The sequence below is a fragment of the Mus musculus genome, chromosome 15 (assembly GCF_000001635.26).
Source record: "Mus musculus strain C57BL/6J chromosome 15, GRCm38.p6 C57BL/6J".
NCBI lineage: Eukaryota > Metazoa > Chordata > Mammalia > Rodentia > Muridae > Mus > Mus musculus.
The window spans coordinates 68289621-68315247 of record NC_000081.6 but is presented as its reverse complement, the minus strand read 5'-3'; the positions used below and the strand labels follow the sequence as shown (position 1 = coordinate 68315247).

General features: G+C 39.5%; 1 pseudogene; it reads right to left on the bottom strand.

Moving 5' to 3' along the window:
• On the bottom strand, positions 4917–5465 carry Gm10240 (predicted gene 10240; annotated as a pseudogene).

The following is a 25627-nucleotide window of genomic DNA, read 5'->3' as shown; positions in this document are numbered from 1 at the left end:
ATTTCCCTGATGACTAAGGATGTTGAACCTTTCTTTAAGTGCTTCTTGGCCATTCAAGATTCCTCTGTTGAGAATTCTCCAATTCGTTCTGTTTAGATACGTGCATTGAATCCCTGACCTTTCCAAGACTTTTAACATCAAAGGGTGTTGGATTTTGTCAAAGATCTTTTCAGCATCTGAGATGATCGTGTGTTTTTTGTCTTCAGTTTGTTTATCTAGTGGATTACATCAATGGATTTTTGTATATTGGACCATCCCTGCATCTCTAGGATGAAGCCTACTTGATCATGGTATGTTTTGATGTGTTCTTGGATTTGGTTTACCAGATTTTCATTAAGCATTTTTTTTTGTGTGTGTGTCAATGTTCATTAGCAAAGTTGGTCTGAAATTCTCTTTCATTCTTGAGTATTTGTGTGGTTTAGGTATCAGGGTGACTGTGGCCTCACAGAATGAGTTTGGTGATATTCCTTTTGTGTCTATTTTGTGGAATTATTTGTGGAGTATTGGTATTAGCTCTTCTTTGAAAGTCTAGTAGAAATCTGAACTAAAACTATTGAGCCCTGGGCTTTTTTTTTTTTTTTTTTTTTTTTTTTTTTTTTTTTTTTTTTTTTTGGTTGGGAGACTTTTAATGATTGATTCTATTTCCTTAGGGGTTATGGGGCTATTTAAATAGTTTACCTGATCTTGATACCTGATATGGTAAGTGGTATCTGTCTAGAAAATTATCTATTTTGTTAGCATTTTCCAGTTTTGTGGAGTACAGGCTTTTGAGGTAAGACCAAATGATGTTTTGAATTTCCTCAGTTTCTGTTGTCATGTCTCCCTTTTCTCTTCTGATTTTGCTAATTTGGATATTTATTGTATCTGTGCCTTTCAGTTAGGCTAAGGGTTTGTCTATCTTGTTGATTTTCTCAAAGAACCAGTTCTTGGTTGTGTTGATTCTTTGTGTTCCCTTTGTTTCTAATTGATTGATTTTAGCCCTGAGTTTGACTATTTTCATCAGTCTACTTCTCTTGGGTGTGGTTGCTTCTTTGTGATTTAGAGCTTTCAGGTGTGCTATTAAGTTGCTAGTATGAGAATTCTCCAATTTCATTATGAAGTCACTTACTAATATGAATTTTCCACTTAGTAATGCTTTCATTGTGTCTCTTAAATTTGTGTATGTTGTGCCTTCATTTTCATTGAATTCTAGAAAGTCTTTAATTTCTTTATCTCTTCCCTGCCCAAGTAATCATTAAGAGTTGTTCATTTTCCATAAGTATGTGGCTTTCTGCAAATCATGGTAGTCTGATGACATGCAAGTGGTTATTTCAATCTTCCTGTATCTATTGAGACTTCCTTTGTACCCTATTATATGGCCAGTTTTAGAGACCATTCTGTGAAGTACAGAGAAGAAGGTATTCTTTGTTTGGGGGTGAAAGGCTCTGTAGATATGTTATATCCATTTGGTTGATTACATCTGTTAGTTTCATTGTTTCTCTGTTTAGTTTCTGTTTTGATGACCTGTCCATTGGTGAGAGTGGGGTTTTGAAGTCCCCCACTATTATTGTGCACGGTTAAATGTGTGATTTGAGTTTTAGTAGTTTCTTTTTTGTTGTTTTTGTTTGGTTGGTTTGGTTTGGTTTTACATATGTGGGGGCCTTTGCATTTGGGGGATAGATGTTCAGAATTGAGGTGTCATCTTAGTGAGTTTTTCCTTTGATGAGTATGAAGTGTCCTTTCCCATCTCTTTTGATTACTTTTCATTAAAAGTGTATTTTATTGGATATTAGAATGGCTACTCCAGCTTGTTTCTTGGGTCCATTTACTTGGAAAACCTTTTTCTAGCCATTTATTCTGACAATGTTTTTATCACTGAGGTATGTTTCTTGTATGCAACAGAATAATGGCTCCTATTTACATATCCAGTCTGCTAACATGTGTCATTTTCTTGGTGAATTGAGAAATGTTAATGACCAATGATTATAGTTCTTCTTATTTTGATGGTGGTGGTGGTATTATGTATATGTTATTCTCTTCTTTTGTTTTTTCTGTAAGATGATTAATTTATGTTTTTGTAGGTGAAATTACCCTCCTTGTGTTGAAGTTTTCCTTCTAGTAGCCTCTCTAGGGCTGAATTACTAGTAAGATATCATTTAAATTTGGTTTTGTCGAGGAGTAGCTTGATTTCTCCATCTCGTTGATTGGATGTTTTGCTGGGTATAGTACTCTGGGTTGGTACCTGTGGATCTTAGGGTCTTTAAGACATCTGTCTTGGATCTTCTGACTTTTAGAGTCTCTGTTGAGAAGTCAGGTATAATTCTGATAGGTCTGCCTTTATATGTTACTAGGTTGTCCCCCCCCCCCTTTGGAAGCTTTTAATATTTTTCCTTTGTTCTGTACATTTAGTGGTTTGATTATAATGTAGTAGAAGGATTTTCATTTCTAGTCCAATCTATTTGGTGTTCTGTAAGCTTCTTGTACATTGCTAGACATCTCTTTCTTTAGGTTAACGAAGTTTTATTCTATGTTATTTTTGTTGATATTTTCTGGCCACATTGAACTGTGAATCTTTGTACTCTTTTATTCTTATTATTCTTAGGTTTGGCCTTTCCATAGTGTCCCAAATTTATTGAATGTTTTGCATTAGAAACTTTTTAGATTTGGCTTTTTTCCCCCATGTATTGATTTCTTGTATGGTATCTTCTACACCTGAGATTCTCTCTTCCATCTCTAGTATTCTGTTGATGATACTTGAGTATATAGTTCCTGTTTTGTTTTGTTTTTTCCCCCTAGGTTTTCCCTCTGTGGGACTGACTGCATTTGTGTGTGTGTGTGTGTGTGTGTGTGTGTGTGTGTGTGTGTGTGTGTGTGTGTGTGTGTTTATTGCTTCTATTTCCATTTTTAGGTCTTGGACTATTTTATTCATTTCTTTCACCTGTTCGATTCTGTTTTTCTGTATTTTTTAAGAGATTTATTTATATTCTCCTTAAAGGTCTCTATAATCTTCATGAGATGAGATTTAGGGACATTGTCTTGCTCTTCAAGTATGTTAGGATATCCAGGGCTTGTTGTAGTAGGGGAGCTGGATTCTGATGCTGCCATATTGCACTGGTTTCTGTTAATTATGTTCTTATACTTGCCTTTTGTCTTCTGGTTGTCCCTTGTGATGGCTGGCCTGGTAGTCCAGGGAAGTATAAAACCTCTGGGAGTAGTTGTCCTGGATAGCTGAAGGTCTCTTAAAGGCAGATGAGCTGTGGACTGGGGTATAGGGTGTAGATCCTTGATTGCAGGTGAAGGTATGGACCTGAAGGAATGGAGCTCTGATAGGGAGGAGTAGAGCTCCAGGCTGTTAGACTTGCTGGGGTCCCAGAAGGCAGGAGTATTGGGGCAGGAGTGTTTCACCTGGGTGCCCCAGGTTGGACCAGACCTCTTGGCAGGCAGGCAGGTAGGCAGAACTGTGGGGTGCAGAATGGTAGGCTGATCCTCAATTGCATGTGCCAGCCTATGCAGGCAAGTATATAGGGTAATGAGAACACTCCTTTATTGCTGGTAGGAGTGCAAACTTATATAACTAAATGGACTTGGAGGAGCTGGCAAGAAGTCTCAGCAGGTAAGAGCACTGACTGCTCTTCCGAAGGTCCTGTGTTCAAATCCAAGCAACCACATGGTGGCTCACAACCACCCGTAATGAGATCCGACATCCTCTCCTAGTGTGTCAGAAGACAGCTACAGTGTACTTTATGTATAATAATAAATAGATCTTAAAAGAGAAAACCAAAACCTAAATGGACTTAGAAATCAATTGACAGTTTCTCAGAAAATTGGGAATAGCTGTACCTCACTTCTGGACATACACTCAAAAGGTGCTCTACCTCCCCACAAGAGCACTTACTCAACTATGTTCATGGTAGCTTTATTTGTAATAGCCAGGAACTAGGAAAAACCTAGATGTCTGTCAACTGATGAATGTATAGAGAAAATGTGGTTCATTTACATAATGGAATACTACTTGACTATTAAAAACAAGGACATAATGAATTTTGCAAGCAAATGGATGAAACTAGAAAATTTGACCCTGAGTGAGGTAACCCGACCCAAAAGGACATGCACAGTATGTATTTACTTATAAGTGGATAGTAGCCGCAAAGTACAGAATAATCATAATCCACAGACTCAAAGAGGCTGAAGAACAAGACACTCCAAGGGAGGATGCTTGAGCCTCACTGAGAAGGGGGAAAGTGAGTGTGATTGACTGACATGTCATTTCACCCAGTATTCCACAAAGATGCCTTTGCTTGGGGAAGGAATGTTTTTATGTAATTTGTTTTTTCTGTCCCAGAGAAAGGAAGATCCAAATCTTCAACAAAGAAACTCCGGGTCATGAGTCAACAAGTTGAGGTATTATTGTCACTTATGTCCTGAGCTGCCCAGGAAATAGGACCTTTTTTATGTTTTAGTTTTTTCTTCTGTCAATACAGTTAACAGTACCTGTCTGACTGACAGTGTTAGCGTTAACAAGGGAACTAAAATGTATGGTAACATTATGGTCTTGTTTAGATATACTTTAAAAAAAATATATTAGATTTATTTATTTTTACTTTATCTCTTTTAAAATGTATTTTTTTCATTGAGAAAATTCATACAATATTTTATCATCACACTTTTCCCCTTCTTCAACTCTTCCCAGATCTCCCTACCCACCCCACTCCAAGCCCTTTCTTTCTCTCCTTTTAGAAAACAGGTCAGCAAAACAACATAAAATAAACAATAAGAAATTCTCTCTCGCATATATTCAGTAGAAAATAGGAAACAAAACTAAAAAATAAAATCCACAAAATCAAAAAGGATAACATATAAGCAAAAGACCAATAAGACAAAAAAGCCCAAACAAAGCAATTATGAAAATAGATAATTTTTTTTTTTTTTTTTTTTTTTGGTGCTGGTATTTTATTTCTTTGTGTACATTAGGCCATGAATTCGTATGGAATGGGCTCCAACAGCTCAGGCTCTTTTCCGTTAGTCCTCACAAAGTGTGCTTCTCTGGGTGGCGCAGGCTGGCGCTTCAGCTGCACCCAGGTGCCCTTCTCTTTGGCTTCCTTTTTCTTCTGGTCGTTCTCCTTCACCCGCTTCAGGAAGCTGTCTCTGCTCTTTGAGTGCTTGATGTGCTCAATCCGCACATTGATCCTCTTGGCCAGAATTTTGCCCTTAACCTGCTTGTTGACAATGATGCCCACGGCATGCTGGGTGACATTGTAGACTCTTCCGGTTTTGCCGTGGTAGCACTTATGGGGCATTCCTTTTTGAACAGTGCCCATTCCCTTGATGTCTACAATATCACCCTTCTTGTAGATTCGCATGTATGTGGCCAAAGGAACAACGCCATGTTTCCTAAAAGGCCTAGAGAACATGTACCGGGTGCCTCTCCTCTTTCCCTTTGTGTTCGTCATTTTGGCGAGTTACTGGAAGATGGCTGCGGCGGTCGAGATAATTTTTTAAATATACTATCTTAATGATATGCTATAGGAGGAACTCAGTTCCCAGACATGTGAAAACTTCACTAGGAATTGTTGAAATAAGAAGAGGAGGGTAGTCCAACATTACAATGTATGTACATAGCAGGGTATGTCTCTGGAATGAAATTCTATGGTATTTAGGAGCGTGAGACCAACTCAGGAGTCAGTCAAGGAAAGCCTCTATTTTCTGATCTAGAATATAAGGCAGGAGGAGTTGAAATGTAAAAACCTAGGAAATAATCCAGTTTTTGATGGAATACATTGGCTCCTGGGTACCTTTTGTGGGTAAGGACATGGCACCTGAAACCAGCCTTTTTGAGTTCAAATCCCAGCTGTGGCGAAATCTCCATATTTTAGTTCTTTCCTCTATAGACTAATAGTGATCTACATCATGGGATCTTTGGAAGATGAAATGGTTTAATTAATAAAATGAGTTATTACAAGTAGCATCAAACATTCATATAACACCTGAATGTTTGCTTGCTTTTGGAGACTAAAGGAGATGCCCAGAACTGGGTTTAGTATATAAAAAGCTAAACAAATGGAATTCTCTGGGAATAGGTATGGACCTGTGGTGAATCATGACAAGCCATGGGGTGATGACAGGAGGAACTTGGTTATCCTTAGAACCCTTTCAAACTTCTCATTTTAGAAATCACTCCCCCCCACCCACCCACCCACCCCCGAGACAGGGTTTCTCTGTATAGCCCTGGTTGTCCTGGAACTCACTTTGTAGACCAGGCTGGCCTCGAACTCAGAAATCACTTTTTAAAAAATGTTGGCCTAGAAGATCCAATACATTCATACCTGTCTACTTTCATGTAGTCTATCCTTATATTTGATCACTTTAGGGGATGCTAAGAACTGATAAGAATACAAAATTATGTTTGACTAATAGTCCTATAGTTGAAATTATTTGATTCTAAAATATTTGAACCAAGTCACATAAGAACTAATTTTATCAAAATCACTGATCTTTGTGTCTAAATTACGAAGTAACTTCTTTATAAACCAGTAGGGCTCATCCTCTGAATTATGACCTGTTTGGGGGGTAAAGGTCAAATGACTGTTTCACAGGGGTCACCTAAGACCATAGGAAAACACAGATATTTACATTACAATTCATAACAGTAGTAAAGTTACAGTTTTGAAGTGTCAATGAAATAATTTATGTGAGGAACTGTTTTAAAGGGTCACAGCATTAGCAAGGTTGAGAAACAATGTGCTAAACAAACCCCAGAGTTGTGACACAGACAGACATAGTCAGGGCCTCTAGTCTGCAAGTAGATGCATACATTAAGAGATCTTTCTGAGTTAAACAATACCTAAAATACCTTGACTGCCATGCGCAGTGGTTATTTTATGTAACTTCTTAATGCTTATCTAAGAGCTGTGCTTACTTTTTTCATTCATACTGTTAGCAACAAGCACCCACCTTTCAGAACAAAACACACCCATGAGGAATTATGAAGTCCAGTATGTTATGAGAAGTTTCTCAAAACTGACCTTTCTTGTTTTCACACTGGACTTGAGTGCTAGCAACCAACAGTTTGTGTGTGTGTGTGTGTATGTGTGTGTGTTTTGTTTGTTTGTTTGTTTGTTTGTTTGTTTTTAAGTAAAACAATTCGAATACAGTCAATGGTGGTGATAAGGACTGGAGAATTCTATAGTTTTAACATTCTAACTCATTTTCATTTAAGTAAAGCATACAGTCTGAAGTAGCTCTGGGGCTGAATCCAATTTCTTCTAGTTTCAAATTGTCTGACTTTGAGCAGGTGGCTAAGCTGCTGGAGCTCTGTTTTTCCATTCGCAAAGCAGAGTTACTGCTGGTGTCTGGTGAACTGGGAAATGTTTAACAATGAGTTGTCAGTGAACAAGAAAACACACATTTAGAGGGTTTGCTGATTTCTACAGTATAATCCCCATTGTGGCATCTCTCAAGCTACCAATGGGATGTCCCTGAACACAGAGCTGTGAAGCAGTGAGTGACAGGAGCATAACACTTCTACCCTTGAGATGCACTGAGCCTTAGTCAGCTCAGGAGACAAGATAATAGTCTAGGAAGCAGTGCATAATGATTACCACATCTGTTCTCCATATGCATTGATATGGTTTGCATGTAAAATGGCCCATTAAAAGCTCACCCATTGAAGACTTCATTCTCACCAGAATAGTGTTGAGAGGGTTGACTGGATCATGAGCACTCTGACCTCATCAGTGGATTAACTGATTGATCAATTCATAGATTGATGAGCTATTGAGAGGTGGTAGAAATTCTGGAGGTGGGGCCTAGATGAAGTAGGTTACTCTGGGCAGCTCCTTGAAGAATCTATTTATTTTCCATGCCAAGAAACAACAGAGCCAAGTGACCATGGGCTGAAACCTCTGATACAGTGAGCTACATCAATGATTTCCTCTTTGCAAATTGTTTATTTCATTTTGTCATAGTGGTGTGAGGCTAGTAGAGTTATTTAGGTTTATTTAATTTTAGTTTTTTTTTTTTAATGGAAGTATATATAATCCTGCTCAAGAAATTCATGCAAATTTAGGTTGGGTCCCTAGAGCTTTGTAACTAGTTCTCACATACTGCTGCCTTTCTCTAGGCCTTGGATTTCCTAAATACTATAGGATACAAACACCACAGAATACAAGATGGGAATATGATCACATGTGCTTTCTGATTCTTCTCCAGGATGACCTTGCCAGTCTGCCTTCCAATTGGTAGTGAGTAGGGAGTCCCACTTCTTCCCTGCTAAACTCAGTGATGGACCAGTAAGGACAAGAGAGGTTAGGCACTGCCATGCATGCACCATTTGAAACAGCAAATGGCATGGAACCCGGACCAAGGACTGGTGGGCAAAGTGAAGAGCAAGGCGAAAGCAGAGCCAGACTTAGAGTACAGTGTTATTTACTCCAGTTCATATGAAACAATATACTTTATTTTAAAAGGAGTATTTAGATAGGAAGATGTTCACCAGTTATAGCTCACTGGTTTCCTGTGGAGGGTGGGGCTGCACTGAGTGAGTAAGCCACTCTCAAACCAAAAAAAAAGTATATCTATTACCAAAAATGTATCTATTATCTTATAGATGTAATATTTATCTTTTTTTTTTTCAGGAAAAATCCAGCCTTTAATCCCAGCACTTGGGAGGCAGAGGCAGGCGGATTTCCGAGTTCAAGGCCAGCCTGGTCTACAAAGTGAGTTCCAGGAGAGCCAGTGCTACACAGAAAAACCCTGTCTCAGGGAAAAACAAACAAACAAAAAACAAACAAACAAACAAAAAAAAAACCAACAACCAAACACCTCCTCCCCCCAAAAATCCAACAGGGCGCCCATATTTGGTGTCCATAATAGTGTGGTGCTTCTAATAATAGGTAATAACATATATTGACTAGCTGACCATTGACAGACTCCTTGATTATAGGCCTCCCACCATGTCTCTTAAGACTACTGAATTGGAAACTTAAGGGTTCATTTGAAAGTTGGTTGGATGATGTTTTGATGGGGCAAACACATGAAGGAATATTTAGCTGAAGTGGACACAGGTGAAAGACGAAGGCAGACTCATGAAGGAACATTTTACTGAAGCAAACATAGGAGAGAAGATGTTCTGCAAAAGCAAGCATGTGAAAGGATATGTGATGAAAGATTCTTTGCTAATGACACCCATGTATTGGTCCACCTTACATTGTGTAGTTTAGCTGCATTTTTCAGGACTCCTTAGAGAGAAACACACTAAAAAACTTCTGGTGGTGTGCTGCAGTTTCTTGCTGCTTCTTTGGACTCCAGCTTATTGGCAGCGTAATGTCAGCTGAGACAGACAGACAGACAGACAGACACACACACACACACACACACACACACACACACACACAATGAAGCAAGATCTGTGGAGGACATGTGATGCTTTGCCAGGACCATCCTCAGTCGGCCCCCCTCAATCCTTGGGAGAAATCAGGGATCCAGTTACAAGTGGACAGGGAGTCGGCGAGAAGGGTGATAAACAGACACGGACACAAGGGAGTGTGCTATCTGAATGTAATTTCTCAATTGGAGCATCAGATTTTTAATACAGAAGAAAATAGGAAGTTAGGTGACACATCAGCAAGGTACAATGAGGTTACCGGATGTTTAATGACTCTTACACAAAACAGAGGAATGCAAACATAAATACTGGCAGGAACTGGGCAATAAAACAACTGAGACAAAATCAGCTCTATCTAAGGTCAGCTATATTCTTAGAAGCCAGGTGTGATGTCTTTACACTCCTGGGGTAAGGGCTTTCACACCCAAGCCATAGTTCTAATTAGGGAGTTCCGTTCTAGGTAACAATCTTATGAATAATGCAATACTCTAAAACCACAGCCCGATCTACTTCCTAAACCATTGTAAATTCCTGTATATGGGAGCAACTTGGCTTTCATTCTAAGTGATAATGTGGGGGGACTTTCTACTACTAAGTAATGTATTCTGCCATACATAACTATAATAAGCATTCTAAACTTACTTTGCTAACCTTGCCCTGAGATTTCTAACTCTATGTAGTAGATAGCAATGCCTGATTTCTTTCACTATCTCTCTTACAATACTAGAGGCAATTCTGAATGCTACTGAATAGGTAACATTCTTACTGAATTCCAAGCCCAGGGTCAGCTCAGGGACTAACTAGGGCATTGGTGAAGGCCAGAAAGCAAGGTTCAATTTTTGCTTAGGTATTTGGCAAGTCATTGCTTGGAGACACCTATAATAAAACAATACTGAAAGAAAGCACACAGATCCATTTGAAAGGACAAGTTTGGAGTATTCGTTATATGGGGTGCGACAGTTCCAGGAGACTAAGTTTCCGTGAACTTTTAGCCTCGGGACTGCGTCCAAGTTTTTAAGCCTGTCACTCGAATCACTACTGGAGTGGATGTAGCAATGCTTGATGTTTAGAGAGAGTATAAAGAGGAATCGATGGACAGTGATGGAGGCTGAACTTGGCTTGCTGATAGAGCTAGCTGTGCAATGCTTGTTGGTCTTGTCTTTGCTGATCTTCTATTCACTGAGAGAGGCACAGGGAGAACTTCTCCTGGCATCCCTCCAGGTCCCTCCTGCTGACTTGTGCTGAGGCTGAGGCCTGACTGTCTCTACTAAGGAGTGCCACTGTGGCTGATTCATGTTTGCTATCCCGACTCTATGGAACTGGACTGCTGGTTTATCCATGAAGTGTTTGTGAGTGGATAGAACTGCCACTGCCTGCTAACCTGTGAACTGAACTGCCTATTTCCAGACAACACAGATGGGAGTTGCTCCAAAGAACCTTTCTAAACAGGTCTACTCACCGCCACCACCCCTAGCTCCCCACCCCAACCCTGCCACACACCCTGTATTCTTTCTTTTCCAGTACCTCTGGTGGGTGGTGGGCTACAAAGGAAGTTGAAGCATTTAAGAACCATCATTAAAAATAAGTTTTGAAAAACGTAAAGTTATAGAGCTCAGCAATCCATTCTTTCTCTCCCATGACTCTAGCCCTGCTCTCAGCCTACCTGTGTGGACCAGAATCGAGGCTCAGCTCCAGCCTTCCTCCCCGAAGCAAGTCCCATGTCCTGGAATGTAGTTTGAGAGTTAGAGGGACATAGTTCTCTGAGACTGGTGTTAGGAGGGAAGGTAAAGACACCAACACTGAGCAGCAATAAGCACAAGCAAATCTTCAGATGCCTACCACACATGTTAGAAGTGAGATTGCTGGCACAGAGCAAGACTAAGAGATTTGTTAAGAACACAAACTCTGTGTACAACCAAGGTGCAATTTTGTCTGACACTGGGTCTCTATGACTCTCAAGGCTGCTCCTTCATTATACCAAGTAGTGAGTGCATGTGCTTGGCCTGGAAACTGCTACCTTCTAACCTTTGTTGCCTCTTCTCTCTCTGAACCTTCAACAAACTTACTACTAAACAAGATCTATCAGAGCAGATTACAACATCATCAAAACTGTGATCAAAACTGTGATCAGCATCTGGTTTTCCTGTTTTTCTTCATCTGATGCAACTAGAAAGAGCTGGCCATGAATGATGTCCTCTCCCAGCTGAGGGTCCCTTCTGATTGGTCCTTCATGCTGCCTCTCCTGCTCTAATGAGTACTCTTTGGCTGGAGCTTTTAGATCATTTAATAGCTCAAGTCCACTTCCTCCTTCCCCTGCTTCTCCCAGTCCTCACTGTTCCCTGCTTCATTATGAAACAAAGACTTCTTTCCACTATATTGACCCAAATATTTTTGTCAGTTTACTTGTGTCACTGAAAACCAGTGTTTATTCAGGCCAACAACAGACAAAGGCTGTGTTGTGGAGCTGTGGCTGTAGCTAGATCACCTTTTATTGGCGTGGATTTTTTTTTAAATGCCAATGTGTTTCAAATATAATACACGATGGCATATCATTTCATTACCCTGACAAATAGACTTATACCTTTAATCCTACTTGCCTCTGTTACTGTGTAACAGTAACTATGTAACTTGGCATTATCTTTATATAGTTGTAAGGCTATAGCTTTACGTTTTGTTTATTCAAAGATTTTGCTGTTCTCTCTGCCATGCACATTTTAGGTTATTCTTTCTTATATTTTTAATTATTTGTACCTATGTGTTGGGGGTATACACACCTAAGTACGGGAACCCATGGAGATCAGAAAAGGGGAACAAAGCCCATAGAGCTGGAGATACATGATACTGCTCAACATGGGCACTGGGAACTGACCTTGGATCTTCTGCCAGCCAGGTACACACTCTTAGCTATTGAGCCATCACTTCAGCCCTTTCCTTACTGTCTACTTGCTTTATAAATGATAAAATGTGTACTGGTCCATCTAACAAACCTTATTTAACAATAATTTGACTAGTCCTCTATGAATTACTTCCAGGCATGGTAAAAATACATTTATATTAAATAACATGCTAAATATAATAATATATAGATACTATGATTATCATAATATAGACAATATCTGTATACACACATCTCTCCTGACTATTAGGATCATTTTCTTAACATGAATTCTCTCAAATAAGATCACTAAAATGAACATCTTAGTAGCTCCCTGTGGCTATCAGTAATCTTGTTTCCACACCATCTTTATCATTTGTGAGATAACATTCATGTTTTCATTGGCAAATATAGGGCCACCCCATGAATAAGCTTTTGACTGTCTCTCCTTTCTAGCTTCTCACTACTTCTCAATTTCCCACTTTTTCAATAATCACTCTCTTTCAATATAGTCATTGGTTTTCAAATGTAGAGTGCCTTTCTTGAACATGAAATTGCTATCCTGAACTGATCTGCTTCCATCTTGGGTTTGGAAGCAATCTTATAGTAAAGACAAACCGTATTCTTTCCTGCTTATGATTAAATCTCTGTTTCTCAAAGATTGGGCTGTGCCCCACCTATAGCCTTAACTACAAATGGTTCTGTACTGTCTGTTTCAGGAAACAGTAATCATGTCTTTGTTTCAAAAAGTTGTTATGATCAACTTGCAACCGTGCCTTTGTTTCAGGAGGTTGTTACCACCATCTTGCAACCATACCTTTGTTTTGAAAGGTTATTATGACCACCCATTGCTATGACTACCTTGATATATTGTGCTTCTGTAATCCCATCTATTTGCCTTCCAACCTCCCATTTGGAAACTCTGTACCCTTCAGGTATAAAAACCTTATCTTCCCCATTCCAAAGCTGACCTCTTGAACCTTGCCTTAGCACAGAGCCAGCCTGTGTACACAAGAATAAAATACTTGCTTTAATTAATTGCTTCCTTTAATTAATTTGGCCATCATCATTTGGGATCTTTCTCCTTGCATCTTTTGGATTAACAGAGGTAGTTAGGGTCAGGCAAGGTCATGGTGGCATATGAAAAAGACACCAGAAAGGTTGTCCTTGCTCATTTGTATGCTCTTTCTCCCTTTTACTGTCCCTGCTCAGTCACCAAGTCTGCTGCACTTCATCATGGTCCTTGTGAAAAAACAAACAAACAAACATGCTATTGTTTATGCTACTCAATCTATGGCATAGTTAGGGCAACTCGGGGTAATTATACAAGCAAGATCCAGCCATCCTAATATTTGTAACATGAATAGATAATTGAATAGCTAATAGATTGATTTACAATTGATTGTGTTTCTGAATTTTTAACTTTCCTTACTTTTCATGATAGCCTTATAAATATGCCCATTATCTAAAATAATAAATGTCTACTGGGACATTTGGAGAACTCAGAATGGTTCAAAAGTGATGGTGAAGTGCGAAGGAAGTCACTGGATAGATGAGCAGACTCTAGAGGCTACAGTGGGAAGGACCTTCTATGCCAAGTTCATGGGCTTGGCCTTTAGCCTACTGAGGCTCCTGTTTGGAAAGTTTCAAGGGTGGGGGAGGAATGCAATCTGACTCACATTCTAGAGATAACTCTGACAGGAATGTGATGGTTGGAAGCAGGACTCCCAGTTAGGAGACTAGCAAACTTGAGGGTCAAGAGAAGGCAGGAATGCAAGGCACAGGCAGGAAGAATGGCAAAGCTAAAAGAGGCCTGAGAGGTTAAGAAAATGGGCAGAGAGAAGAAAAAAACGTCCATAGCCCTTCAACTCATTCAACAATGTACTCCCTGTGAACTGAGCACACTGCAGAGCAGCAGGAATAGATTTGCTCATGTGTAAGAAACTTGTTCTTCTTCACAGTCTATTAAGTAAGATGGATATTTTCAAATTAACTACTGCCATTTCCCACCTCCCATCCCCCAGTGCTGTAGAGGAGATGATGCTCAGAGCTCACTGAGGTCCAAGTGCTGCTAACAGGCAGACCAAGGCTTAGGCACAGGGCTTCTATCCATCTGCCAGGCCTTCCTCAGCTCTCTGGATTCATGGGCATAGCAGGGGTTATCTGGTTACTGTTTGCCAATTTGTTTATCAGAGCAGAGACTCCCATGGAGCAGGCCTACCATCTGTAACTCTGTGTATACAATCTGATAGCTTAATTGCTGTTATATGAATATATCAACAGTAATACTCTTCTTATTTAAATACTTGTTCACAGTCTATAACAATAAACAATAATTTCTCTTATAAGATACCACCATAGGCCGAGGGTATAGCTCAGTGGTAGGTCCATTGTGTAGCACACAAGGCCCTGCATTGCATCCCCAGCTCCATACAAAGTAAACCAACCAACACTATAACTAGCTTAATTAATTTTGTAAGTATGGAAACAAACAGACAGAAAACCAAAGTCTTCAATATACATCTTGGTAGGGATAAATGCTGGATTGTATGTCCTGATTGGTGCCTAGACAGATTGGTTCCTCAATTATTTTTCTTGTTTTTAGACAAGGTCTTGCCATGTAACCCAGGGCAGCTTTGGATTTACAATGTTCCTGTTGAGGGGGGGGATTAGAGTCACATACCATGCTGCCTGGCTGCTTCAACTATCACACCACACAACACCCACATACCTCCTCTAGTCAAGATTTCTACAAAGAACTCAGAGAAGAGAGAATATCCTGCAGGAATTGGACAAAACCATCTCCAACTACACCATCACATTAGTCTTTACCAAAGTGACAGGGTGCTTAAATTCTGGAGAAGCCTGCAGTACTGTGTATTAGAAGTTAGAATTACAGTTTGGATTTGAGAACCTAATTCTGAATTAATCTGTATTCGTTGAGTGCCTCTTGTTTGCATAGGATTCTATGATGTAGCAAATGATACTCCAAAGGAGGAACTAATTTACAACAGAGACCATGGGTCTAACCATCTTTTTGCATTTCACTCTTAGTTTTGATGGAGTATGACAGGGACAGTTTAATATATTTCCACATCTTCTCTACAAATCCTCATCAAATGCTTCAGTGGAAGGAAGAGAAGGAAAGGAGTCTTCAATAGAGCTTCATTTTCCCTATCTATCTATCTATCTATCTATCTATCTATCTATCTATCTATCTATCTATCTATCTATCTATCTACCTACCTACCTACCTACCTATCTATCTATCTATCTATCTATCTATCTATCTATCTATCTATCTATCTAATCTAATCTATCTATTCACTTTACATCCCATTGCAGGCCCCTGCCCAGTCTCCCCCTCACACAGCCACTCTATCACCATCCCTTCTGCTCTGAAAAGAGGGAGCACACACACCCACACCAACCCACACTGCATCAAGTCACTATAGGACTGAGCACATCTTTTCCCACTGAGGCTAGACAAGACAGCCCAGTTAGGGAATAGGATCCACAGGCAAGCAACAGTGTCAGCCCCTACTCAATGGAGCTCCTTTGAATAGAAGTTGACTCAAGCTTTAGAGCATAATAACTGACACTGAACATGAGAGTGTCACTAGTAGTAAGGCTTCATAAAGGGAGGCAGGATGTCACTGAAGAAAAAGAGGTATTGTAAGGATTCAGCTATGTCGCACCTATAGAGTTACACACTCAATGTGTTTTTAAAGCTATGTACTTAATGTATAGGATGAAGTTATGTAAGTAAGAGGAGGTGAGAAGCAAGATGATGAATAATTGGATATGTGATAAAACTAGCCATCTCCATACTTCTGCATGCCTCTCTGGGGGTCATGATATTCTCTAGCCCTGAACTTTGAATAAATGCAGCCTTTTCTGGAAGGAGTTGGTTACTCTCAGAGAACCAAGCTCAGTCTCACCATCTCTGAGCTTTAGACAATGCCCAAGTCTCTTCTAGAGACTCAAGTTTTCAGCTCCTATTGTCTTCCATATCTGGCTCTATTATACCATTTTGATGGCTCTTGCAAATACAGCCCTGTTTCCACGCACAATACTAATTCTTATCTGATCTAAGAGAGACTTACCCTAGCTGAAATGTGACAGATGTATTGTCACATTTGACAGTACCTATGTTCTTGCAGCTAAAGAGTCAAAGTCCAGAGTACCAGCCATGAGTTTCTGATGCTGTCTCTTCATTGGTGTGGGTTTCTGTCTTCATTAATTTTCTTCCATTTTCCCCCAAATACACAACAGTGGCATCTTAATTCTGAACTCCTAAGTGCTCTGGTCCAGCTAAGAACTTCTGCCCTCTGTGTTACTAGCTTCAAGAATCTTCAGAACTTTGCCATTGACTACTTCTGCCCCTGTGGGCAGATTTTTCCATGCCACTTGACCCCAACTGCAGGCTCCTGTTAACATGTGCAACTAAACTAAGTTACAAAATCCTGTCTGGACTCCTGACTAGGACTGTCATTACTCAGCCCTTCTTGCTACTGCTAACCTTTAAGTCTAAAACAGGAAAATATTGAGAAAAGGGTTTTATAAAATGTCAAGAAAAACAATATTTTAAGACCAATTGATGTGATTAGAACAATAATATATTAAAGAAGAAAAAATAACAGCATCTTGGTAATTTTAAAGTGTTAGATGAAACTGGGCATCTAAATCAATTTGTGGCTAGAGAGAAAAGAAAAATCCTTAACTTTATAAAACATATCAACCAAAACACTATAGCAAACCTCTTTTTTTTTTTTACTAAAGAACAATTTCTTTATTGCATATGTTACTTAGCTGCATATTTCAAAGCAACATGTTGCACACAATATATCCTTACAGTTGTTATTCCTCAATTAAAACAGGTATTTTTAAATAATATTTGTTAGTTCTTGAAATTAGAATATAATTACATCATTTCCCTTCTTACCTTTTCTCTCTCTAATTCTTCCCGTGCACACCCTTCCTCAAATTCATGGCCTCTCCTAACGGTACACACACACACACACACACACACACACACACACACACACACAAAACCTGCTCAGGGGTGAGGCCTTGTGAACATTCCTCTTTCCATCTTAGCGGATATGTTGATGTACTTGTTGTTCTAGTCTTGTTTAAGCAGCCATGTTGATGAGATTTCATGGGTATAGTTTCTCTGAGATTTCTAGGAGATGAAATCTCAGCAAAATTCCAGCACCTCTGGCTTTTACAATTTTTCTATCTCCTTTTCTGCAGTGATCTCTGAGCCTTAAGTACAGGAATTATGTTATAGGGGCATCAGGTGGACTGGGCACAACATAATCACTTGTTCTTTGTATTTTGATAAGTTGTGGTTCTCCGTAGTGGTCTCAATATGTTGCAAAGAGAATTTTTTTTTTTTTGCTGGGGTATAATAACTATACTTATCCGTGTATACAACAACAAATATTTAGAATGTGGCTAAGGATTCTGCCTGTTTTATGAATCAGTAGTTTCAGGTTCTTCTCCAAAAGCCATGACTTCAATGGCCTCTGGTAGTTGGCTAGGTATTCATTATCAGGTATGATTTCCCTTTTGGTGGGTGGGCCTTAAGTCCAATTAGAGATCTGTTGGTTACTGGCAAGATATGAGTGATGGCTATTGTTGGTTTTCATCTTGATTGTATCTGGATTAACTAAAACCCCCAAATGGAGAGGTACACCCGTGAGGGATTTTTGCTTAAAGTGGGAAGATTTACCTCTAGTCTGGATCTCTGAAGTAGGAAGACACACCTTTAATCTAGACTCTTGGAGTTGGAAAACCCCACCTCTAATCTGAGCCATGCTTCTTCCAAAAGCCTGTATATGAACATAGAAGAAGAAAGTGCTTGCTCTTTGCTTCTCTGCTCTCACGTCCCTAGCAAATCCATTCCTGCACTGGCATTAGAGCCTGCTTCTCTGGAATTCCAGTGTATATTGAAGACCAGGTGAGACATCCAACCTCACAGACTAAGCAATTAGTGGGTTCTCAGATCTTCTGTTCTTGGGCAGCCATTGTTGAATTAGCTGGTACATAGCCGGTAAATCATTCCAATAAATCCCCTTTCTAAATTTATAGAGAAAAATTCACTTGATAAATTTGTTACTCTAGAGAACCTTGACTAATACAGTATGTGTGCCGTTACTGAACATGTAGTAAAACAAGTATCTTTTAAAAAGAAGTTTTGCTGTGAGCAGGAAAATGAAGAAGCTCTGCCCTTCTGGTCAGGGTGTTGCTGCTCTCCAGGGCAAGCTGACAGAAGACACATGGATTAGAAGGTAGAAGTCCATGGTTCCCAAATGCTACCGTGTATATGTGAAAAACTCTAGAAGAATTTATGATCAAAATATTACTGATAATGTCAATAGCAATGCACCACAAAATCCTAAAATATCTTATTTCAACAAGAAATAATAGTTAACCATATAACTTACAATAATAACATACAAAGTATATTTTTGAAATTATTAGTTACTTAGGAATACATCCATACAAAGACTGACAAGGCTTCTAAAGGTTAAAAAAAAGGTTCAGAATAATTTGACAGACTATCTAAATGAACAGCAATTATACTGTTTTTATGCTTAGAAAAGACAGTATTATAAAAATGTCACCATCTCCTAAATAGTTTCATGTATCTAGCATAATCTCAATCAAAATCTTGATAAATTTTATATTATAGATTGTGATAAACCTGATTTTTAAATAAAAATATGAAGATTAATTTTATCAGATATTAAGACATAATATTAAATTTGTCAAGATGGTGCATCTAAGCAAATTCTCAGCAGAGGTATCAATGATGGAAATTTACCTAATTTATGATGAGGGTGAGGAAGTAAAAGACACCGTTTTCAGTAAGTTACTTATAGCAGACATTTTGGCTCATTCTTCCCTGGGCCCATGTATAAAATAGAGTCTGGGTATATTAAAGACCACTGGGTTATCTTCACACATTCTCACAGTTGTTCTGTGACAAAACTTGATCGGAGAAGCATCGTACATGTCTATTCATCACAGATAGGGAACCCAAGACTGACCAACATACAGCTGACATGTGTTTAACTTGGTGAACTATCAGTTTTACTGGGTTTGCTAAAAGAAATATGGGTGAGGGGCCACTTACAGGAGCAGAAATGACTCAGAGACAGCTTCATCACCAAAGCCCATTCCAGCATGGGTGACAGCTCACAAAAGCTGGGAACCTGGAGCTCACTGCACAGCCTGCAGGCAGCTCAGTCAGTTGGAGCATCTCTTTTCCAGATGCCCTAGTTGGTCTAAACCTCCCCCTCGGCTTATTTTAGGCATCTGTTCTTGTCTCGGAGTCTTCTTTGCAGCTCAAATGGAGACTTCCCAGCTTAACTCCTCTGAGATTTTCTTTGAACTTGGCTTCATTCCTGTCTGAGAGGGACTCTCAGCTTTTATTGTTTATTCTGGCAGAGAGGGGCCTAGTGAATCTGATCAGTTTCAGGGAGTTCCTGAAGCTATTTTGAGGGTGTTGTTGTTGTTGTTGTTGTTGTTGTTGTTGTTTTGATTTTTTTTTATCTTCCAGCTTAAGGAGCTTCTCTGAAGGATGAAATATTTCAGTCTTGGAGGAAACTGTTACAGAACCCAGTGTGACATTTTTAGGGGTGAAAACATTTGGGGCCCTCCCAAAGAGATGTGACTGAGCTCCCTTGCCCCTTCTTCCACATGGCCATATAGGGGCCCTGTCCACAGGAAACAGGTTCCCACCAAACACCAACACTGCTGGCTCCTGGATCCGGATCCTTCAAAGATTTAAACAATACATTTCTGTTACTTATAAATCCCCAGCTCTGAGGTAGTTTATTATAGCAGGTAAGGAAACCAAGACAAAGACTTAATAATTCTAACCTTTTAGAAAGTCATATGAGAGAATTTCTTAGTATTTTTAAATTATTTGTGTGAAAAATACAGTATAAAGGAAAAATGGTAAAGTAGGAAGTATGAAAACTCACCTACGGATCAAAATATAATGCAAAGAGTTTAAGTATAAGACATAAAATAGAAAAACATAATTGTAATGTTTATAATTTTTAAAAGGACCAGTATGCAAAATATATAAAGAATGTTAAAAAAAACAAATGAAAAAATACCAATAAAGCATGATAGAGAAAGGAAAGGTCAAAGGTGAATGCTCCTCACAGAAAGTGATGTCTACAGGGCTCATGGACATATGAAAAGCACTCAGTCTCTTAGTCACTTAGACAATTTAAGTCAGAATCAGATGCAACCATATTCTCAAAGGTTTGGCAAAAAAATCCCAAAGTCCAGCAATATAAAATGTGGGCCAGGCTATAAGTGATTTAGAAATTATGTGGTAATTGATGGTAAGAATGTGAGGCAAGAAAGTCTTTGCTGTGATATCACTGAATACAGGTGGATATTCCATGGACCCTGGAGATAGACTTGTTTATATAGATTAAGAAAAGGGACAAGAATATTGGGAACAACATTTTTAGTAATTACCAAAATCCAGAAATAAGTGAAAGGCTTGGTGTATGGAATATTGGTATGCATCTCTATAAAGTAAGGAGATAAATATTCAGTTCTCTGCAGCAATGTGATGAATTTTACAGTGCTGAGAGGAAGTACATCATAAACACTGTGAAGCACAATGCCATTTCAATAATTCAGGAGCAGATAAAACTGATATGTGTTGCTTAGGAATTCATCCACAGACAATAAGTGTACAAGGAAATTATTACCATAAAAGACACTGGTCACTTCTGGGGGCAGAGAGTGGGGGATAAGAGGGAACTTCACTAGATAGCATGCACATTAATTTAATAACCACAATGTCAAGCTGGACAGATACATTTTATGCATTTATCTGCATAACCCAGTTTAAAATTTAAAGCATTTCTAAAATCTGCCAGAACGCCAGACATTTCTGAGACACAGTGGATATATTGATGATGAAAGAGATAGATCATGTTGATCAGACTTTGGCCATTTATAATAAGAAATCAACTTTGGCTCTCATTATTCATATGTCATTAGCTTTGGACTTCATCAGCACCAAATCCCAGGTGACCATCAGCCAGCATCTTAGAACAGTGTCAATTCATATCTCCTGTGGTCCATGTAGACTTCAATACAATGATAATACCTGCATTATAAATAAGAATAAATCCAAAACAAAATTATGTCATCTCAGAAAATGTGAGGAAAACTTAAGAAAACCAGGTGGTCTAAATTCCATCCTAGACAGTTGGCAGTTCAGGGCCTACTCGAATTTGTTCTTTACAATCTTAGCCTTCACTGATGTCTTTCAAAGCTTGGTGTATCTGGGTATACTTTGAAAATACATGTTCAAGGGCTGAAGAGATGGCTTAGCAGTTTAAAGCACTTGCTGTTCTCTTTAGTTCTGAGCACACACATGGTAGCCCAGCACTATCTGTAATTTCAGTCCAAAGAGGATCTGATGCCTTCTTCTAACCTTCAAGAACACCAGACATGCATATGTTCTACATATCTACATGCAGGTACAATACTCCCACAGTGAAAACAAATCTGAAAGTGTGTGTACTGGCTAGCATTTCATCAACTTGACATAAGCGTGGGAGAAAGGAACCTCAATGGAGAAAATATATACACCAGATTGCTCTGTGGGCAAGCCTGTAATGCATTTGCTTGATTATTGATGGGGGAGGACCCAACCCATTATGGGTGGTGCCACCCCTAGGCAGGTCCTGAACTTCTTAATAAAGAAGGCTGAGCAGGCTACCTAGAAATGCAGTGAGCAGCAGTCCTCCATGACTTCTGCTTCAGTTCCTGCTTTCAGATTCCTGCCTTGATTTCCTACCCTGATGTCCTTCAATGGTGGTTTGTGATATGGAACTGTAAGCTAAAATAAACCCTTTCTGTCCCCAAGTTGCTTTTGCTTGTGGTCTTTTATCACAGCAAGCAAAATCCTAAGACTCAAATTGGTACCAGGAGTAGAGTGTATAAGAAAGCAAGCTGACACCCGTGTACCCCTTACCACCTGCAGTATGTGGGCAAGCTGGCCCAGCCCCCTTGCCTGGACAGTGTTGGAGAGCTGGCCCTGATAGTGTAAGCGTATGAGAGCCAGTCCCACCTTTTTCCATCTCCCTCAAACAAGAGAGCTACCCATGTCCCTTGCCTGGGCAAAGATTTGAGAGCTGGCCTTGGAAGCATGGGCACAGGAAAACTGGCAATCTGAATAATACAGCTGTCACCCAGGCCCAGCTCCAGGGCTTTGAGTGAGCCACCTCAACATTTACTCCATCTATGAACTGCTGGACCACATGAAGAGACCGCTCCCACAGTATCAAAGCCTCACACAGATAACAAGATATCTGAGAGGAATTCTCATGAGGATCCAGTATTGATAGTGTGGCAAAAGCCAAAGGCTTCAAACCAGACCGATGGCTCATTGCAGTGAACATTTGTAAGTAAAGCTGTTTGAGCAAAAGAGTGTACTATGTGACACACTGTGACACACCACAGCTTTCAAAGTAAGATGTTTATTTTTAATTTTTTATGTTATTTCTATATCTTTTAGGGGGAAGGAGGATTCAGGGGCAGAGGGCAAATGTGCAAAGATGGGGAGAAGAGTGGAGTTGGGTTGCATGATATGAAATTCACAAAGAATCAAAAAGAGTTCTAAAAAAAGATTAAAGTGATACTAAATTAAATCTTAAAAAGAATAAAATAAAATAAAAGCAGTAAGCTAAGCCATAAAATTGAGCCATAAAAGCAAGCCAATAAGCAGCACTTCTCCATGACCTCAACTTAAGAGTCTGCCCCCTGATTTCTGCCTTGCTCTGCCCTAGTTTCCCTCAGTGACGGGGAATAATCTGAGAGTTAGAACTGGAAATAAACCCTTTCATCCTAAGTTTGCCACTCCTAGGGTCATGGTATATTATCACAGCAACAGAAACACTAAGCCAGTATGTAAGTTACAATTAATAGTAGTTCAATACTGGTTAGGGTCTGGTTGATTTGGTGTTTTGAACGAATAGAATAGTCTCATGCTTTTAAATCAATTAAAATATGAATATATAACAACACACATAGGATGTTTAAACTCATGTCTTTATTTTATTATACTCTGTATTCATGCACATGTCATGTGTGCATTTGTGTGTGCATGCCTGTGGTGTTTAGAGGACCACTTGCTTTGTAAGCCCTCTCCTTCCATCACATGGGTCCTAGGGATTGAACTCAGGTGGTCAGTCTTGATAGCAAGCACCCTCACCCACTGAGTCATCTCATCATCCCTAAGTCTGGTACTGAAACAAAATACTGAAGTAGCATACAAAGAGAAAGGGTGTCTTATGATTCACAATTTGGGATAACAAACTATAGCTAGTTGGATAGGTAGTAGAGAAAGAAACAAGAAAAAAGCCTGCAATTTCTGTTAGTCCCACTGTGGGTTTTACCATTCCTAGGCTAGCGATCCAGGGTATGCATGAGAGCAGGCTGAGGAAACCTTAAGAAGCAAGCCAGTAAGCAACAGTCCTCCATAGCCTTCCAGACCCTACCTCCAGGTTGCTGCTTGACTTCCTTCTGTCCACTATAAACCTTGAAATACGTGTGGATAAAGAAAGGGACAGCTGGACAAACAGCTGATATATTGTATCACAGACTCTGGCTTAAAAGGATTTAAGTACATTCTAAGATAGGACTGAAACAAAATGAAAAACCATCACAGTAAAAGAAGTTAAAGAAAATTGTAAGACTCACTCTGGCATTAGTGTAGTTGTAAAACACACACAATTTAGCTATTTCCAACAGGAATATGAATCGGCAGTGTGATATGGCCCTTTAAAAGCTAATAGGATTTTAGGTTGCTTACCAAAAGCCTAATGTTCATATCAAGAAAGTGTTGGTTTTGCAGCATTCTGTACCTGTTAAAGATGGTAGGACCCTTCTCAATTTGGGGTATGTCATTAATAAAGGAGTTAGAGACTAAAATCAAGGGTGCTCTGGAGACCATCCTACAAATAGTGCAGGCTGTTGTCATAGATATATATATATATTTTTTATAACTGGAGATCTGTTGCTGAAGATAGCACACACTTTGGACAGAGGACACAGAGAAACAAAGTCGGTTCTGAACAGGAAGGTTCTTTTCTGCAAACTACCTTTCACAGTGCTGACTGGGAGGGTCATCAGTTGTCTTCTCCACCTGTGAACTACAATACCAGCCACAGTGGTGAAATGTGTCCACGGGTGCAACGGTGGCATGAGTGTTAAGGGGGAACCAACCATTTCCTGGTGGGACTTAAGGCTCACAGAAGGAAATGTTTGCCTACTACTGCAGATCTGGTCAAGAACTCAGCTGGAGAGCTCACGTGTCCCTGAGGTGAACCTACTCTAATTTTTCTGCCAAATGGACATAGTTTCAAACTGCCCTCTAAATCTGTGTCTCTATATCCACAGCCTAGAACAACTCTCAGATACCATCAGAGAAGTTTCTTTATGTAATAAGTAGCAGTTAACACAGAAACAACTGATCAAAAGTAACGAGAAAAGGGGCCTTTGGTGTGCTCAGCCACAAACATCTATATCACCTTGCCTCACCCGCCTAGGCTCTGAGACTATCAGGTAAGAAAGGCTAGAAAGATTATAAGGGCCGGTGACCACGGAGGACAAGGAAGTATCTTCTGGACACGACTGGACTATTGGACAAAAGACCTCACAGCAGCTGTGGCCTTCACAAGACCTGAATAATATCAAGCCAGTCAATATTCTAGCATAGAAGGGCCAGGGGCTTTTGAGCATCTCAACTGTTTGAGGAACCATCAGCAAGTGATGGATTTGGGATAAGAGAAAAATCAGTTTTTTTAAGAGTGTGGTGGCAGGTAGGTCCAGTGGGTGGTCCCACACTCATAAGTATATGGACAGGACAAATTAGACTTGGTGGGCAATATTTTTTTAAAGAAACTAGATAAAAGGACACCACATTGAAAGGTGGTAGATAAGTGGCAAGTGAATACAGGAGGCAGGACATTAAGGCGAAGAGGCAAAGACTATGAATATGATCAAAATACTATTCTCATGAAATTTTCAATAAAATACATCATTTAAATAAAAACCACGCTGCAAGTCCAATGGACTGATTTGGAGAACTGGGATGTTGCAAGTCCAGAACTAAATTATTTTGGATTATTTTGCCCTCATAAATATCTATTTAATGTGACCCAACATCCCTCTGATTAGATAAATCCTTTTGGAGGGATTAGGAGCATGTGATTGCGCAGTGTGTTTGTACATGACAAGAAAGGGACTTGAGTGCTGAGGTCGTTAGGCAATCATCCCAGGAGGCACTGGTGATGGAGTAGCAGAGGGAAAGATCAATGAGCAGAGCTTAGTCAAGGAGT